General features: G+C 45.9%; 2 protein-coding genes across 8 annotated transcripts in view; one reads left to right on the forward strand and one right to left on the reverse strand.

Moving 5' to 3' along the window:
• LOC102931921 (butyrophilin subfamily 1 member A1) overlaps positions 1-10,945 on the reverse strand; it is a 46,205-nt gene extending 35,260 nt beyond the window's left edge. Inside the window, exons 1-2 of one of the 6 annotated variants that reach the window (XM_043528793.1) lie at positions 10,486-10,917; positions 6,558-6,779 (exon numbers count right to left, since the gene is read on the reverse strand). The gene's annotated coding sequence lies outside the window, so the exon portion shown is untranslated. Of the gene's footprint in view, positions 1-6,557; positions 6,780-10,485 lie in introns of all 6 variants that reach the window. The other 5 variants (XM_043528794.1, XM_037913566.2, XM_037913567.2 and 2 more) reach the window with 5 other exon arrangements.
• The window catches only part of LOC102945825 (zinc finger protein 436), a 1,196,575-nt gene that overhangs the window by 351,505 nt on the left and 826,037 nt on the right, over positions 1-19,033 (forward strand). The window lies entirely within an intron of this gene.

Consider the following 19,033-nt stretch of genomic DNA (forward strand, 5'->3'; position numbering starts at 1 on the left):
TGTAGAAAACCATGATTAAATCGAGTCTTCCTGACTAGTGATTTAAATCATGATTTAAATCAAATCCACCCTGCCCGCTGTGCTCTTGCCCCTGGCCCCTTCATTCCCCAGGGGGGCCCACAAATACGTTTGGTGCCGGACCCACGAAAAGTTAATCCGGCCCTGGCCAGGAGACGAGCAGTGGGCACGTGGGTGAGGAGGTGAGCAAGGAGGTGAGCGGCGGACAGGCAGGCCGATGGTGAGGAGGACAGCAGCGGGTGGGCTGGGGGGGGGTGAGGAAGTGAGGAGCGGGTGGGCATGCCAGGCAGACAGTGAGGAGACTAGAGTGGAGGCTGGTTTGTCCCAGGCCCTGCACCCCGCTAGGGAGGGCCCTGGATCCAGGCCACTGTCCTTTGCACTTTATCAAGGTGTCTAATGCATTAGGGAGGTCCATGTAGACCTGTCCTCACTCCACCAGACTGATGGATGCACTGGAGTGCCTGATGTCTTTAAGGTACTGACCACGGTACCATCAAACTGGTGTCTGTAGGAACATAGGACTTGCCAGACTGGATGCTTCAGAAGAAGGTGCAAGAAACCTGCAGGAGGGAATTATGGGAAAGCCCATCCCCAATGGAAATTTCTTCCTAACCCCTTCCATTTATATCCCCTCCAAAGCACTAGGGTTTTTTTTTCTCCCCCAACACTTCCCAAATCCTTACAAAGATAACTGTGGATAGTTTCCTTATCCATAGATATGTCTAATCCTTTTCTGAATTGTGCTAAACTCTTCACCTCAATGATATCTGTGGCAATGAGTTCCTCAGGTTAATTGTGTGTTGTGTGAAAATGTGTTGCCTCTTATCCATTTTAAATGTGCTGCCTTGAATGCCCCCTTGTTGTATTCAGAGCAATGAACAGAAGTACCTGATCTGACGTGTCTATCCTATTCCTTATTTTGTGTCCCTCTATTATGTTCCCTCTTAGTTGTCACCTCATTAAACTAAACAGTCCCAGTCTTTTCAATCTCACTGCATAGGGCAATTTTGCCAGACCCCTAATCACTGCTTTTCTCCATCTTGGACCTCTCTGTTTCTGCAACTTCCCTCTTGAGATGGGCTGACCAGCACTGACCACAAAACCCTTGTGAGGGAATTCCTCTGATAAATATACCGGTGTTAGAATCTTTTCCTTATCACTCATTCCTTACACATCCTCACACTTGGTTTTCTTGATCAAACTGATCAGAGGATTTTATTGCACTGTCCACTCCTTGCCTGCGTCCATTTAGAACTCAGTGTATGAACAGTTCAAAAGATTCCCTCCACTGTGCATTTGCCAACAGTGAATTTCATTTGCTCTAATGTTGCCCATTCCCCTAGCTTGGTTAGCTCCTCTAAAGTTCCTCAGTCTTCTCTGGTCGACTAATTAAATATTTTTGTGTCATTTGCAAATTTTGCCACCTCACTATTCACCCCTTTCTTGGGTCATTAGTAAATGTATTAAACCGACCATTGTGGTCAATCTTTTGCCATGATGAAAACTAACCACTTATTTCTACTTTTTGCTTTCTGTCTCTTAAAGCACCTCTAGACTGGTAAAACAAGTCACATTTAAAAACATGTTTTAAAACATGATCTTCCACCCAGTGGAAACAGGATTTAGCAACTTTTAAAAGCATGTGACCTGGTTATGTTCAGCCCTAGGCTCTTCCAATGCTAATGTTCTTTATATGCTCCTTCAGATCCCCTGTGCATCCCTGGTGACTTCAGTTCTTTAGTTTATCAACTTTCTGATGTTGTGAAAATTGCCATGGCATCTGTGACATTCTGGAGGATGAGGTCTGGGGAATGAGTCTGCTGAAAGCCTGTTTCAAGGATGCCCCTTACAACCCACTATGTCGCTGTAGTGCCCAAACCACAATTAAATAACATTTCCATTTCAAATATGACACTGTCTTTCTGGTCGATCTCACTAGGGCGATTGAACTGATAGGAGTTCATAAGACTCCTGATGCTCATTTTTTACCTACTTCTGCAGACAAAAAAGACTTTCAACATTTTAAATAGGTTTTCTGTGTGTGTACGTGTGGAAGGGGAGGCTGTATCTTGGGTGACCCTTTTGATTATGTTAAGTCAAAATTTCTCCACAAATCAGATTTCCTCCCCAGCTCCTGAGCTGCCTACCAATTTCAAATCAATCTGCCTATGTCTCTGATTCAGCAAAGCATTGAAGCACGTGCTTAACTTTCATCACACACCTAAGTCCTGTGGCACATAAAGTACAACGTTGGCTCACCTGAACCACGGCCTATATATGTGCAAAATTCAACTTCAAATAGAAACTTTCTTGCAAACTAGGAGCAGTTATCGCTGCTCCATAATGACCTGTAGAGCTTGTCTCTCCTGAGTGCTACTGTGCCGCAAGCCAGGGTGTAAATCCACAGTGCTCCAGCCTGCTGTGCACTAAATCTCCATGTACAACTTGCTGCCTCATGCTACAAGTTCCATACTGAGCTTTAACCTGGCATGACTGTTTCCTGCACTGCCTTCCCCAGGGTGAATATGCCTAGCACTGTCTGGACTGGGGATTTTTCACACTCCTGAGAGACCTAGCTATACCGATATAAAATCCTAGTGTAGACCAGGCCTTGGTAATTAAGGGGAGCCACCCACTGCCAATAACGTCTCATAAGGAAGCTATTCACTAAATACATCTCACGTCAGGCAATAAAACAGAAAGAGAGAATGAGCCCTACTGCAGGCTCCGCTAGAGCACAATGAACTAGCAAACGGGAAAATCCCCTCTCACTCATCAGGCTAGGAGCTCTGTGGGGCAGAGACTCTGCCTGTCCCATTGTGTGTCTGGAAAGCACCAAGCACACCCTGGTGTTACCCAAACCAAACAAATGCTAACCCTTGGAAGTGTGCGTTTCTGCAGCTGAATTTACACTCAGCATATGAGAGCTCCCAACACTGACAGCTCATCTGAGTAAGTGCGTGCATGAGGAAATACAAACTGAGCAGCTAGTCTGTAGTTCCAGATGGAAGCCCCCCTACCTGCTGAATCCTGGTGAGGGGACAAACATGCAATATAAAACTAGTCTGTAGGTCTAGATGTGATTACCCACCCTTGTTGCCATCAGGGTTAAATTTATTAGTGATTAGTAATTAAGTTTGATGGGTGTACACCCACAGTAAGGGAGGTGGGTGGGTGGGTGGGAATGGTGAGCTCTGATTAATATTAAATGAAATAAAACCTCAGGAGTTCATAGATGCAATTGGACAGTTTAAATATAACCCAGGAGTTGGCTGAAAGCTATTGGACAATTTAAATATAACCCAGGAGTTGGTTGAATGCTATGGGTCACTCTTTTTAGCAACTCAAAGTCATTAAAATTATACAATTTACAAAAATAAACAAGGGTCTAACCCAAACCTGAAATGTTTCAAGGGTTCACAAACCTCCACCATACTTTTATAGAACAAGCATTTGCTGTAAAAACATTTAAAAGCTATGGGTATTTCTAGGGTGTTTACTATGGTTGTGATACATCCATTTTATTTCAAAACAACCCATGAAAGCATGAAAGAAACACATTAAAAAAAACAAACAAGACATTCACTGATATTAGTAACTTTATGGATTGTTGTGTATGGTGATTTACTGTTTAATACTGTAAGAAGGCCCTACAGTGCTCTTTTTTTTCACTGAAACAGAAAAATGTATTTTAACTACTACTACAAAAAAAAGCAGCCCAGTTGTGCAGACCACTTAGTTCTCCCATCCCTCAGATCACAAAAGGGAACTTTGGGGAGGGATACCTAATTTCCTTATGTATCTATTAATTCAGAGTTGTAAGTGATCGAATCAACCTGCTAACTACAGACTGAAAGAAAGAGTTAGGATGGTATAAAAACCTCAGGTTTTTTTTGGAGACTGTCCTCTTTCAAGAGAAACTATCTTGAACAGAATAGCTGCTGGACTGCAAGACTAGGTGTACTGCTTGTTTTTAACTCTGAAAATATATATTATATAATGTCACTCTTTATCCATGCTGTCCTTACTAGATAATGGTACCTATCTGTATTGCAGTGTGATTTGTTTAGCATGGAAACAGCAACTTCAAGCTGCTTTTCACCAGGGCCAGGTAAAACCCCATTTTTAACTATAGTTGTGCTTAATATTATTAAATTAAAAAACACCAGGTATAACACAGATTACATAAGGATTTGATGCTATTGGGGAATAATACGAACTAAAAATTTTGCTTGTTCTTTAATCCAAAGGCCCAAATACACATGGGGGAAAACAGAATAACGATGTGCCGGCATCCGTTTACCCTGTGGTGGAAGGTAACTTTCTGCAATTGGCTTTTAAAAGAGTGTGTCTGTTTTAAAATGTTTTTTAATTAGTTAGTGTTTAAATTGTTGCTGGTGATCTAGGAGACCTATACTAGAGATAGGTGTGGGTTTTTAAAAAGTATTTGGTTGCAGACTGTTGGTTTAGTGTGTTTAAAACTCCTGTTTTTGTGTGTGTGTGTGATTCAGGGAGCCTATGCTAGAGATAAGTGTGTGGGGTTTTACAGTATTTTATTTCAAAACAGTTTGGTTTTTACTCTGCAAAATGTGATGTGTTTTTAAAATGGGTTGTTTTAAAATTAGTGTTTAAATTGTTGTTGGTGATTTAGGGGTCCTATGCAAGACATAGTTATGGTGGGGGAATTAAAAAGTATTTTATTGCACACTTTATTTTTGGGTGCATGGTGGAAACGTGCTTGTATTAAAAAAATGTCTAGGTTTTAGAGGAACACTGGTGGTAGAAATAAATCAAAACCTGTGTGTGTTATACAGCCTGAAATGGATAATTTTGTTTTAAAGCTATGACTTTTTAAATAGAAAAACACCCTAATGAGTATTTTATTTTTTTAAGTTTATAAGACAGTTTCATGTGTTTTATAATAATAATGTTGTCTGCTCCACAGTACGGTCAAAACACGAGAGATCCTTAGACCAGAGTGAAAAGAAGCTCAAAAGAAAAAGGAAAGAGACAGCTGAAAAGGAAAATTCACTAGCATCAATGGCTGATGGATGGACGAAGCCCAGTAAATATATTTTGCTTATTGGTTTAGTTATGTTATGAGGTTTTGTATTTTAAGCAAATACATATGTGTGAGTGAGAAAGATGGTAAAGTTTTGTAAAATGTTTATTTGATGCTAAATTGGACTATCTCTGTTTTTCTTAATCAGACATGGGCAGCTCTCCTGACAATGCTGTAGTCAGAGTTACAGGGACACCTCCACCAGAACCGCCAAAGAACCAGGAATCTGCTCTGAGACCTTTAACAACAACAACGCAAAACAGCAGAAGAGCGCAGACGATGCATCAGGACAGTCCAAAGCTCGTATACGTCAAACCCAAGGACAAAACAAAAGACTCTGATAAAAAGCAACCACACAAACACAACTCCAGTTCCTCAGCTGTCAGCACCACATCAAACCCTGAGAAAACTGTGCAAAAACACAGATATTCACAAACCCGGAGCATGCGCTTTAGGGGTCGTGAATGTGAGGGAAAACACACATTCACAAACCTAGAGCACACGCTTTAGGGGTTGTGAATAAAAAAACAAGGACTGAAAGTTCCTGCGATGCTGGGGTATCTCCTTATGAAGTATCTGAAAATTATTACCAACCATTTTCCCAACACAATAAGCTCGGCACAGCTCTTCGATATTCTAAAAAGATTTGGTAAAAATATGATGCTTCGTTCAGAAAGCTGATGGACCCTGTATCCTCGGGGGTTCTCAAAGAAAGGAGGGCTGGGAACTACATCAAAAATGCAAAAGCTCTCGTGGGTGACTTTTTGAAAAATACTTCTATTTTTCCAGAGGGTGGCTCTGAGCAGGCATGACTAGTCATAGAAAGGGGCCTGAGTAAAAGCGGCATCCTCAAGGGTACACATCCGCTAAGGCATAAACAAAAGGGGGACAGAATTTGCGGGACAAACAGATGGCTGCCCAAAAATTATGGGCCAGGGTAGCTGTAAAATGTTTTTAAAAGGCTAAAGAGGTGATGAGGAGAAAAGAACAAAAAGAGTTGCCCCTATTGAAGGCTCTCAGATTGAAGTGTCTGAGAATGGGGAGGCAAAATCTGACTCTCAAACAGAGTCTGATTTAGAAAAGTCCCCAGAAGGCTCTCTAGACGGGTCCCTGTCTACTTCTGATGATCCTCGTGGTGGCCCCTTGGAGTCTGACTCTCAAATAGCATTTGACGTAGAAGACGCAGCTGATGGTCCCATAGAGGAACCCCCAAGTAACCCTGAAAATGCAGATGCAGACCCCCAAACAGACATGTATATGGAGCAAGTGAGAAGTTGGCAACAGGAACTACCTAGATTTGGTGGTTTGGTGTATTGTGAGGAATTTCGTTTTGTCAATCTTGAGCGAATAAATTCAGCTCAGCAGGTCGTCAAAGTCATACACAGGGGGGATACAGTTAGTTCTTGATGACGTTAACAGTAGGGTAGCCCCTGACAATTACGTTCAGTTACGTTTAGAGAATCATAATTTAACTAACCCTTTGTTTTCGGTCAGAAGAACTAGGGATGAGCTGTCTGCTGAAGACTTCTTAAATCAAACCTCAGAGCTGTTACAGAGTAACACAGAGATGCATGTCGATGGGATGTTGCGCCTCATTGTGACAGTTGTAAAAAACATGGGTGGGGGTGACCGTAGAGTTTTAAATTCTATCCCAGTTGGATAGTCCCAGCTCTAGTCTCAGCTGCAGTGTAGACGTACCCTTAGAGACAAAGAGAGCTTTAGATAAATGATAGAGTCGCTCATGCTCCACCCAGCATGCAGCCCCTGCCAAGCTGTGCAATGATGTCAAGTCGTCTCAGGAACCAGGCTGTGCCTATAACTTCCCCTAGACTGAGCCAGCTGCCAGGGCCTGTGTTGTCCACAGAGCAGCCAGCATTGGCCGGGAAGGGAGCCTGACCAGGGCTCCAGGGCACAGACTCACGGTCTCCCTGTGTGATTCCCACTGACAGAGATATGATGCACCCCCTGCTCTGGCAGAAACCTGTAATATGGGTGGCAGCAGTAACAGCACTTGCCCTCCCTCAGGGCAATGGCCCTGCAGACTGGGCTCGGGCTGGGAGGGATTCACTGAATCTGGACGAAGGTTTTTCTCTTCTTGTCTTTCAACCCTGCACTCTGAAACATCAGTTTAGTGACAATAACAAAGGGGAGGAGGGGGGAAAGAAACACAAATACACGAACACACACACACACCTGTCGCAAAGGGAGCCCAGTTCTGTGCCAGCATCCCAGTCTGGGTACAGATGAACAGAAAAATCTCGGAATTTGCAGAGACATTCCCACAGCCAGGTTTACTTTCAGAGTCAGGAGGTGCCGGATTCTCCCTGAGAATCCCTTCAGTGAGGCCCTGTCAGGGCTGAATCCCACTCTGGAACTTCGAGTGCAGAAGGTGGGGGCCTGCTAGGGTGACCAGATGTCCCTGGGACAGTCCCGATTTTTGGGTCTTTTTCTTATATAGGCTCCTATTACCCCCCATCCCCTTTCCCGATTTTTCACACTTGCTGTCTAGTCACCCTAGGGCAGGGGTCTCAAACACGCGGCCCGAGTTATTTCCTGCGGCCCACCATAGGTGCCGACTCCATGGGTGCTCTGGGGCTGGAGTACCCATGGGGAAAAATTAGTGGGTGCTCTGCACCCACCGGCAGCCAAGCTCCCCTTTCCCCTGGTGCACCATGTCCCCGCTCCTTCGCCTAACTCCCAGCGCTTCCCGCCGCCAAACAGCTGTTTGGCGGCACTTAGGACTTTCCAGGAGGGAGGGGGGAGGAGGGGGGATGCAGCGGGCTCAGGGGAGGAGGCGGAGAAGAGGCGGGGTCGAGGTGGGGATTTGGGGAAGGGGTTGGAATAGGGGCAGGAAGGGGGCAGAGTTGGGGTGGGGACTTTGGGTAAGGGGTTGGAATGGGGGTGGGAAGAGGTGGGGCAGGGGCGGGGCCTCATGGAAGGGGTGGAGTGGGGGTTTTGCAGTCTGTTACCAACCAATTTTGAAGTTCTCAGCTATTTTGACTTGACAATTGGTGTACAACTACAGAAAGGTGTGTATCTGTGCTGTGCCAAGAGTACTAGACCATTGTGAGATCAGAGATAATTCAACCAATCACCATCCGTACGCAATAGCTAATTTGCATGCTACAGTTTCCTTCGTTGTATGAGGGAGACTTCAGAGATGGTGGATTACTTGGCCCGACTGCCACAGCCTTGTGCCTAGCTGCCACCTCACATATCAGCACAACCACCTACACAACAACACAACCAGCAAGTCCAAATACAGATAGTCCCTCACCCCAGCACATACCCCTTATTTGCCACCAACACAAATCAACCAGAATCTCCCAGCACAACACAACCCAAGCACAAATCAACACAGCTTCCCTTGACAACACACATTTGCCCATCCTCACTCATACTTACCATAAACTTGAGTGGCTAAGTGGCAAGTTCTTTGCTAGTAAGCATATATTTGGCTACTGTGACAACGCAATAAAAGTCAATAGAAAAATCACTGTAAGATGCTCTATAATGTAAGGGTGTAGAAAAAAGGTATATATTATATAATAAACAGTACGTGACCCTGAAATTAAAAGATTACATGATAACACATAATCTCAAAGGGGCAGAGAAAAAGTTGTGTGTGCAACCCTAATTTTGGCACATGTGCTTAACTGTGCAGTCTTAACATTCTCTTAGTGTAGTTTTTTGTATGGAATGTGGTATAATTTGCAAGCAACACTGAGACTGGTTTCGTCTCAGGATATCAAACTTAATATTGATGCTCTGGTTGATGCAAAACACTGCCAGCTAAGTGGCCAAAAATGAAATGACTGTCAAAATTAGCACTGACTTTTCACATTACAGTTTTAAAAAAGTTAATACATTAACTTTTAATAGCATACCATATTACTCTTCATTTTTTTCATTTTTGACTATACTTTTGTATCATTGTATAAAAAGGTTTCAGTGATGCAGCCCTCGGGCCAATGTACTAGTCCTCATGTGGCCCTCGTGGTGATTTGAGTTTGAGATCCCTGCCCTAGGGCCTGCAAGGATTTAAAAAATTAATACTGGCCTCTCCAGGCTTGTATTAAAACCCCAAGATTACAGCTTTTCACTGAGCTTGGCTTGGTAAACGCTGCCACCACCCAAATGAAAAACTGCCTCTTGCAAATCCTGGAAAAACTCACTTGGGAAGTTTTCCCTGAGGCCCCTCGGCTTTTCCATCCCTCCCTTGGGGAAGCCGAGAAAGAAAACAAACAAGAGGGATACCCAGCTGTTGCCATCAGCTAATTGAAAAACATGTGCACAGACCTTTTAAGACACAAAAGAAATCAGGTTCTTAAAAACAGTAAATTTTATTAAAAACAAAAAGAAAGAAAATACATCTGGAACTTAGGCTTCTGCTAGATTTTAAAAGAGCAATTCCAAAAATTAAGCACCCAAAATAGCTTCTTGGGGTTCAGCTTAAAGGTTACAAGCAAACAAAAGCATCTGGGGTTAGCACAGAGGAGTCCACAAGCCTTACAGAAAATAAAAGAAATAAACCTAATTACGTCTATCTAAACATTCCCTGTCCAAATGAATCCTTCTAGTTATGGACAATGAATTTTCATACCTGGTCCAAACTTTACACAGCATTCCAGCTGCCCCCACCCCTTCAGCCCAGAGAGAACAACAGAGAGACAAAGAAAAGGAGTACTTGTGGCACCTTAGAGACTAACCAATTTATTAGAGCATAAGCTTTCATGAGCTACAGCTCACTTCATCGATGTGCTTATGCTCTAATAAATTCGTTAGTCTCTAAGGTGCCACAAGTACTCCTTTTCTTTTTACGGATACAGACTAACACGGCTGCTACTCTGAAACCTGTCATTATGCAAGAGAGACAAAGGGAAAGCTTTTTTCCCATTTTAAAAAGTTCTACCCTTCCCATTGGCTCTTTTGGTCAGATGCCCACTCCTTTTTCTTTACCTGGGGGACTTTTTAACCCTTTACAGGTAAAGCAAGCAGCCACCAAGTGGGACTTTATAGCTAACTGGCTGGCTGGGTGTCCATAAAAGGGAGATCCCCCCCTCCAGCTTCATTTGCTAACAGCCCATCTGAAGGGACCTCAGTGCTGTGTGTCCAGAAATCTCAGACAGAACCATGCAGCTGGGGATACAGAGCCCAGCGCTCCCCTCCCTGCTGAATCCCAGAAAGAAGCTTTGAACCGCAAAGTTTGGAAGGTTCCACAAAATTCTACAAAGGTCTAGAACATTCTAGGAGGTTAGTGACAAATGAGGAAAGCCTGAAACATTCTATTTTTCTTTTTATCACTAAAAACAAAACCAGCCCCCCGACCCCTGCAAGCCTGGCACCCCAGGCAGTCACCTAGGTTGCCTGCCCCTAAAGCTGGCCCTGGTCCCCATGTCACTTACAGAGGCTGCAGCATCAGTTCCACACACAGGGTCATGAAGCCGGAGGGTTTGAGACCCGACCCTTCGTCGTTATTTTTGTTACATTTGTAGCTGAATTGACTGGGCCGAGCCCCCTCCCCGTCTGGGCCTTCCACTCGTTTCAGAACTGAAAGTACAAAAGAAGCAGGAAGTTGAAGTAACAGTCTGTGTCCCTGGCTGGTTGGGACAGAGCAAATTCCTCTTGAAGTCCCAGCCCCACCCGCAGGGCACGGAGCTGGCGGGGGTGGGCCTGGTTGGGGCAGTTTGCCGGGTGAGCCAGTGTAGGGGTGGCAATGCCCGCCCTGGCCTCCGAAGCTGCTGTTCCTGCTCCCCAGGGATCGCTGGGTTATCAGTAATGCGGCTCTGCACGGACCGCCCGCCACAGCTTTGTCTGGCTGAGGAAATAAAGCAGCATCAGCAAAAAGCACCAGCCAGTTCGCACCACCCCACGCCAGTGCCCTGGGTGGAGGCAGAATGAGGAAGGTGGAAAGGGGGGGATGCTGCGGGGGGAGGGGGAGCTGAAATCCAGAGCGCCGGAGTGGGAACTGGGTGGGAAGCAACAGCTGATCAATGGTAGCTGGGGGAGAATCATAGAATAGAATAGAGAGCGGAACGGACTGAATGTAACTCAGGAACTGCCCGGCTGGAGCTGGCTCAGCTCCTGCAGGCTCTCAGGGGAGCAGAGCCTGGGGGGGTCAGGGAGGGCAGCAGCTCTGGGACTCGCAGCCCCCCCCCCCCCCGCCAACCCCAGCAGAGATGGGAGAAGAGGGGCCATTGGTGCAGAGTCACTTTCCTGAGAGGAGGCGGCCATGGGATTCCCTGAGCGCTGAGCCAACGGGCTGGATTCTTGTGAATCACGTGAGCCCAGCCCCGCTCCTTCCAAAACAGAAAACAGGAGCAGGAGGGGGAGCATAGCTCAGATCTGGTGCCGTGTCCTTGCTGCTCAGCACAAATGCTCCCAGCCACCGACACCCCCTGCAACCTCCCCGTCTCCTCAGCCACTTCCCCAGCAGCCCATAGTCACAGTAGTACCCCCTGAGACCAACATGATGTTTGAAACGGGAGGGTTTGCAGGATCAGGCCCTCGTCGCCTCTCTCATAAATTATTGCTCCATGTTTCATACAGGGGAAGGCGGGATCCAGGAAGGGGGTCTGAGTGAGGGGCGGGGGGGACTTCAGCACTGGAGCCCAATTGGGGAAGGGGCTGACATCCAGGCAGGTAAAGCTGGCCAGTGTGTCAGGAGCTGCTTCCCATCAGAATCTGCTACTAGTAACAAAAGCCTAAACTCACTTGGAGGCTGGAGCCTAAGGCTTTGCAGTAGCAGTTCCCTAGGTGCCTGTTTCTGCCTCTAGTCATGTGCACTGTTGCCTCCCACTAGGCACCCATACGCTATCTCCTGCCCAATCCCTAGCACAAACCATGAACCTGGGGAAGATAGGTGCTTCTCTGCTTATTTCATCTGCAGTGTCTGATCCAGCAGTTCTGCTCAGAGGCCAACCGTTAGAGCCAGTCTCATACAAAATCTGGCCAGAGGAGGATGTGCCATCCCAATAGTTAGAGCACTCACCTGCAATATGAAGAGACCCAGGTTCATGTCCCCTCTGTGTGAGGGAGAGAAAGCACTTGAACTGGGGTCTCCCACACCTCTTAGGAGAGCTCTCTAATAGTTTGTTCTAGTATGTTTCCAGGTACTGAAGTTAGGCTGACTCATCTATAATTCCCTGAGTTGTTTTTGTTCCCCTTTTTAAAGATAGGTACAATGTGCCCTTCTCCAGTCCTCTGGGACCTCACCTGTCCTCCACGAGTTCTCACAAAATAATTCTTAACAGTTCTGAGATTGCTTTAGGGAGTTCTTTATGTGTCCTGGGGTGAATTTCATCAGGCTCTGACAACTCCAATACATCTAATTTATGGAAATACACTTTAACCTGTTATTTCCCTATTTTGGCTGGTATTCCTTCCCCCTTGCTGTTCATAGTAATTGTGTTGAGTATCTGAAGACTGAACCAAAATAAGCATTAAACACCTCAGTGTCTGTGACCAGCACATGGGTGATCATGCCTAGTGGTCACAGCAGGGGTCATTAGCCAGGAGTCAAAGCCCAGGGTCAGAACAGGAGTCAGAGGCTCGATAGAGTAGGTCCTCAAGGAATCAATTCTGAAGCACTTAGAGGACAGGAAAGTGATCAGGAACAGTCAGCATGGATTCACCAAGGGCAAGTCATGCCTGAAAAACCTAATTGCCTTCTATGACAAGATAACTTCTCTTCGACACCGGTGAGGCCTCATCTGGAGTACTGTGTCCAGTTTTGGGCCCCACACTACAAGAAGGATGTGGAAAAATTGGAAAGAGTTCAGAGGAGGGCAACAAAAATGATTAGGGGACTGGAACACATGAGTTATGAGGAGAGGCTGAGGGAACTGGGGATGTTTAGTCTACGGAAGAGAAGAATGAGGGGGGATTTGATAGCTGCTTTCAACTACCTGAAAGGGGGTTCCAAAGAGGATAGCTCTAGACTGTTCTCAGTGGTAGCAGATGACAGGACAAGGAGTAATGGTCTCAAGTTGCAGTGGGGGAGATTTAGGTTGGATATTAGGAAAAACTTTTTCACTAGGAGGGTGGTGAAACACTGGAATGCGTTACCTAGGGAGGTGGTGAAATCTCCTTCCTTAGAAGTTTTTAAGGTCAGGCTTGACAAAGCCCTGGCTGGGATGATTTAATTGGGGATCAGTCCTGCTTTTAGCAGGGGGTTGGACTAGATGACCTCCTGAGGTCCCTTCCAACCCTGATATTCTATGATTCTATGAACTGGCTCTCTGGATCAGGGGAAAGAGGTGGACGTGCTATTCCTTGACTTTAGCAAAGCGTTTGATATGGTCTCCCACAGTATTCTTGCCAGCAAGTTAAAGAAACATAGGCTGGATGAATGGACTATAAGGTAGATAGAAAGCTCGCTAGATCATCGGGCTCAACGGATAGTGATCAATGGCTCCATGTCTAGTTGGCAGCCAGTATCAAGTGGAGTGCCCCAAGGGTCGGTCCTGGGGCTGCTTTTGTTCAATATCTTCATTAACAATCTGGAGGATGGCGTGGATTGCACCCTCAGCAAGTTTGCAGATGACACTAAACTGGGAGGAGTGGTAGATATGCTGGAGGGTAGGGATAGGGTACAGCGGGACCTAGACAAATTAGAGGATTGGGCCAAAAGCTTACTGCAGGCCAGCTGAACTGGTTAGGTTGCCCAGAGACTGGCTGGCCCTGATTCCTGACAATAGACCCTACCCCGATGGCAACCCACAGGGGCCTCCTGGCCCAGTTTTTTGGGGTACTTCCTATGGAGCTCTCGCACTAGATCCTGGGTATAGATGTTCTCTACTGGGTCCCAAGACCACACGTCTGGACTGTAGACTTTCCAGTCCACCAGGTACTGGAGCCTTCCCCTAACTTGCCGAGAGTTGCGGATTCAGTAGACCAAGTACTCCTCCTGTCCCTGGACTGTTATGGATGGTGGTGGAGAGTTGGAGCAGTTAGGGTCTGGGTTCTTCGTCTGGGGCTTTCAAAGTGAGATGTGAAAGATGGGGTGGATCTTCAAGGACTCAAGCAGCTGTAACTGGAAAGGCAGTGGGTTCACCCATTCTATAATCTTGAAGGGGCCCAGGTATTGGTACTCTAGGTGATGGGTGGGTAGTTCTATTTAAGGTTGTAAGCAGAGAAACACATCTTGTCTCCTATGGCCAGAATAGGAAGAGCCTGACACTCTTGGTCTGAATGGTGTTTATAGGCATCTTTGGAGGACTGCAAATGTTCCTTGAGCTTCTGCTGCACCCAGGTGGGAGGTTAAATTTGCAGCAGCTCATACTGGGGAACTCACAGGTAAGTCTGGGTGTCAGCGGTGGTGAAAGCCAGGGCTTGTAAAAAACGGGCTATGTTGGATTGAGGCATGGCTTACATTGTTAAATGCAAACTCAGAGTAGCACAGCAGGGGATGCCATTCATCCTGGGGGTAACTCAAAAGGCCACAAAACTACTGCTTCAAGATTTTATTGACCCTCTCTGTTTGCACATTAGTCTGGGGGAGATAGCCAGACGAGGTGAGGAACTTGATGTCAAAAAGTCTAGAAATTCACATAAGATTTGGGAGATGCACTAGGACCCTGGTCTGATATAATGCCCATTGTTAACCCATGGTAGCAGAAGACATTTTTCAGGAAGAGCCAGATCATCTCCTGTGCAATAGGAACAATACCAAATGGGATGAAGTGCACCATCTTTGTTAGGAGGTCAACAACAACCAGGATTACTGAGTTTTCCCTGGGAGCATGGCAGTTCTATGATGAAATTCATTTATATAATAGACCAAGGCTACAGAGGTCTTAGATTGGCCAAAATGGCCCTGAAGCAGTGAATTGTGGCATAGTTTCAATTCCTGAAGCAAAGGGTGTTGCTCTGGAACTTGAATACAACTCGTGTGATAAAGGAGGCCATTCCATAGTCAGAATTTAGAGTTCCGGCAGGTACCCACATCAGTCAGGATCTGGTGGATTTGGGTAGCAAACGGATCATTGGAGAGCCGGGGTGGATGGAGGATATCACTCAGACTGCTGTCTATTGTCCCGTTGACAAAGCTGGAAACCTTGAGCATGGTGGTAGAGGGCTTTTTGCTAGGTTCATGATACTCATTTTTTTTCATGAAAAGGCATCCACTTTCCCATTTCTTGTCTTTGGGCAATAGGTTACCACAAAATCGAAGCAATCAAAGAAGAGGGACCAGCAGATCAGGTATTGGTTAAGGCAGCTAGCAGTCTGTAGGCTCTTCGGGTTCTTGTGCTCTATCAGGACTTGCACCAGGAATCGGATTCTTCCTAGGTGAAGCACCATGCCTCAAAAGCTGCCTTGATAGTCACTAACTCCTTGCCACAAATATTGTAATTTTTTCCACTCAGGTTAGCTTCTGAGAATAAAAAGTACAGGGGTGTAGTTGGTTGTGGGTGCCCACATGTTAAGATAATACTGCATCTATGGCAAAGTTTGAGGCATCGGAATCAATTGTAAAAGGTTTAGTGGGATGTGGTTGAATCAGTATGGGTAATGAGGCGAATGCCCTCTTCATGAGCCTCAGTGGATAAGCGAACTGGGCCCCGTTTTTCAGGAGCACCAGTATGGGTGCAACCAGGTGAAAGAATCCTTTAATAAACCTCATGTAGAAATTGGTGAACTCCAGAAATCGCTGCACTTGACATACATTGATGGGTGAGACCCAGTCAGATATTGCTGCCACCTTACGTGGTTCCATGGTGAATCCCTCAGGCAAGTCAATACATCCCAAGAATTCCACTGTGTCCTTATCAAACTTGCATTTCTCAAGCTTCACGTAGAGGTGGTGTTGATGGAGTGTCTCCAAGACAGTGCATACATGGTGATTGTGGAGGTCCTGATCTTTGGAGAAAATAAGGATGTTGTCCATGTGAATGACTACAAATTTGTCCAGCCCTGTCTCTAAAGATGTCATTTTTGAAATGGTGGAAGTTTGCTGGGGTATTGCACAATCCAAACAGAATGACCAAATGTTCAAAGTGGCTATACCTGATGTGAAAGGCAGATTTCTATTTGTTTCCTTCCCAGATCCTCAACAAGCTATAAAATTCATAGAGGTCCAACTTTGTGAAGATCTTGGCAGAGCAGAGTCTTTCAAACAGCTCATTAAGTAGCAGTAAGGGGTACTGGTTTCAGATTATAAACTTGTTCAGAGCTCGGTAGTCCACAGAAGGCTGGAGGGAGCTGACAGTTCCAGAGTGCCTGTAGTTTGGGTTTGGAGAGGGAGTCAATGCACCCAAAGGGAACCTCTGGTCTGAGCTGGAGGTTGATGAGGCAGTCATAGCTCTGATTAGGCAGTAGGGTGTCAGTTTTCTTTTTGTCAAACACATCAGCATAGTGTTGATATTTAACGAGATCCTCTTTTCACGTATCTGAATTCTTTAGAGGACCAAGTAAACCACAAAGGGTGGCTGGTCCCAGGTTGGCTCTTGGGAAATAGGTATGTTGGTGAGATGAGGAGTCAAAAGATACCATCCCTGTGTGGGTTGTGGACAGGAAGCCAGGGGGTGTCAAGGACAACTGATAGATGTGGTGAATGAATTATCCCAAACTGGAGGAAAAGCTTAGTACCCAGCACCAGGGTTAAAGCCCCTGCCTTACTCTCAGCTGTAGATGCCTTGTTGGTGCGGTCTTCCCTCAGCGCAAATATGACGGGTTTGTGCCAAAACCCCTCTGGGGACGCACATCCTCTGATGTCAGCAGGCACATCTGCAGTATACTGTGACAGTGCATCCAGTCGTATCTGGGATATCCACCAGTCCATCAAAATTGTTACCTGGAATGTTTCAACTCTTCACAGGCATGGTCATCAGATCGCGGTCCTATGTGAAATGGACCGTCTTGGCATATCAATCGCAGACCTAGCAGAAACAAGGCTGATAGATCACGGACGTCACGAGGTGGAAGTTTCTTTATTTCTGTATTTTGGTGGTCCCAACCCCTTACATGGGGTAGCACCACTACTACAAGGCGAGGCCAAGTTCTCCCTGATAATTTGGATGCCCATGTCTTCTCGTTTACTTATTGCATGTCTTAAACATCAACACAGTTACCTCACTGTCATAGTAGTCTATGCACCAACAGAGGAATCTGTTGATTCAGTTAAAGATAATTTCCACCATCAGTTGGAATCTCTAGTATGCACAGTCCCTCCACATGATAATCTCATGATCCTGGGCAACGTAAATGCAGTTACTGGCTCCCTGCAAACTGGGTTTCAACAGATCATTTTTCATTATGGTTCAGGCATATTCAATGATAACTTTTACCGCTTGCTCACATTCTACACCTCCCATAATCTTTCCATTCTTGGGTCATGGTTCAAGCGCCAACTCGTACACCAGATGTCATGGATCTCTCATGATGGCGTCACTCAGAAGGAGTTGGACCACATCATCACACATGACAGGCATCTCTTCGCCTCCTGTAGAGTATATCGTGGTGTGGAATGTGCGGCGAATACAGATCACCACCTACTGGTTGCACATATGGTGTTGACTCTCCGACGAGCTGATAAGCCTTCTTCAACTATGAAGAAGTTTGACATTGATGCACTTCGTGTGCCAGGTTTAGCCAACAGGTTTTGTATCATCATCAGCAATAGATTCTCGGCTCTAGACAACCTTCCTGATAACATGGAGGTTGCCTGGTCCTTTTCACTTCTACTCTCAACCAACCCACTGAGCAAATGATTGGCGATAGGCGCCCAGCATGCTGACTATGGCTATCGGAGGAGGCCTTCCAGATAATTAAATTGAAGGCTGCAGCCACCAGCGTGGTGATAAGCACACTCATAATCAGCTGAAGCAAAAATTTAACACCCTAGCACTCTGCGATCGCGAGGCATATTATAACCAAGTAGCAGATGATATTGAATTTAGCTTAGCCGGGGCATCTCAAAGCCAGTATTCCATGTGATCCGCAACCTCAGCAGTCAAGAAGTTGTCACTACAAACGTCATCCATGTAAATCAGACAATGACATCCTCTCACACTGGGTGGAATATTATCACAGTGCCGTGAAGCAAACTCCAGCTGCTGCTTGCTCACAGCTGGACGGTTCTGGACCCAGACATTTGTACTGATGCACCAACATTGGATGAAGTGAAGCATGCCATCTGCAAACTGAAAACAGACCTGCAGCCAGTGCTGATGGTATCCCCCCAGAGCAGCTAAAATGTGCTATTGACCTTATAGTGGAATCACTTCTAGACATCTTTCGTCTGCCAGCCACCTGGATGGACAGTATTGTGCTCTCACTTTATAAGGGCAAGGGACCATGCAGGGAATGTAAGAGCTACAGGCGATCACCTTGCTGCCCGTTCCAGGAAAGGTGTTTGCACATATTCTGCAGGCACGCTTGGAGCCTCTGCTACATCAGAAGTGTCACCCCCAGCAGTCAGGCTTTACGAGGAAGAGGTCCACATTAGATGCCATTTCGGCCCTTCGCTTGTTGTTGGAGATACACCATGACTTCAGGAAGCCCCTGGATATAGTGTATGTTGATCTTAAGGCTGCATTGGTTCAGTTGACTGTGTCATGCTATGGAAGGCCTTAAAGGGTGTAGGTGTCCTACCACTCTGCTGGACTTGATTAGAGAGCTGAATAATGGAACCACTGCTCATATTCATCTGGGGAATCAGATGTCAGCACCTTTTAAATTAGTATCTGATGTTAGGCAGGGTTGCGTCTTGGCCCCTGCACTTTTTTGTTGGGCAATGGATTTCACAATGCAGCATTCCATCAGGTCCATTGGAGTAGTATATACCTCGATAGCACTCATCACCATGCATTTTTGATAGATTTCCACACCCCTTTAGGGCTTAAGTCCCGCCTTCCCACCCCATTTTCTTTGGCGCCGAAGTTTGGTGCCGTCGGCCATTTTGAAAAAAAAATTTGTGTGTGTTTGAATGGAGGAAGTGTTGTGCTTGGATAC

This window comes from Chelonia mydas, chromosome 14, assembly GCF_015237465.2.
Source record: "Chelonia mydas isolate rCheMyd1 chromosome 14, rCheMyd1.pri.v2, whole genome shotgun sequence".
Classification (NCBI taxonomy): Eukaryota; Metazoa; Chordata; order Testudines; family Cheloniidae; genus Chelonia; species Chelonia mydas.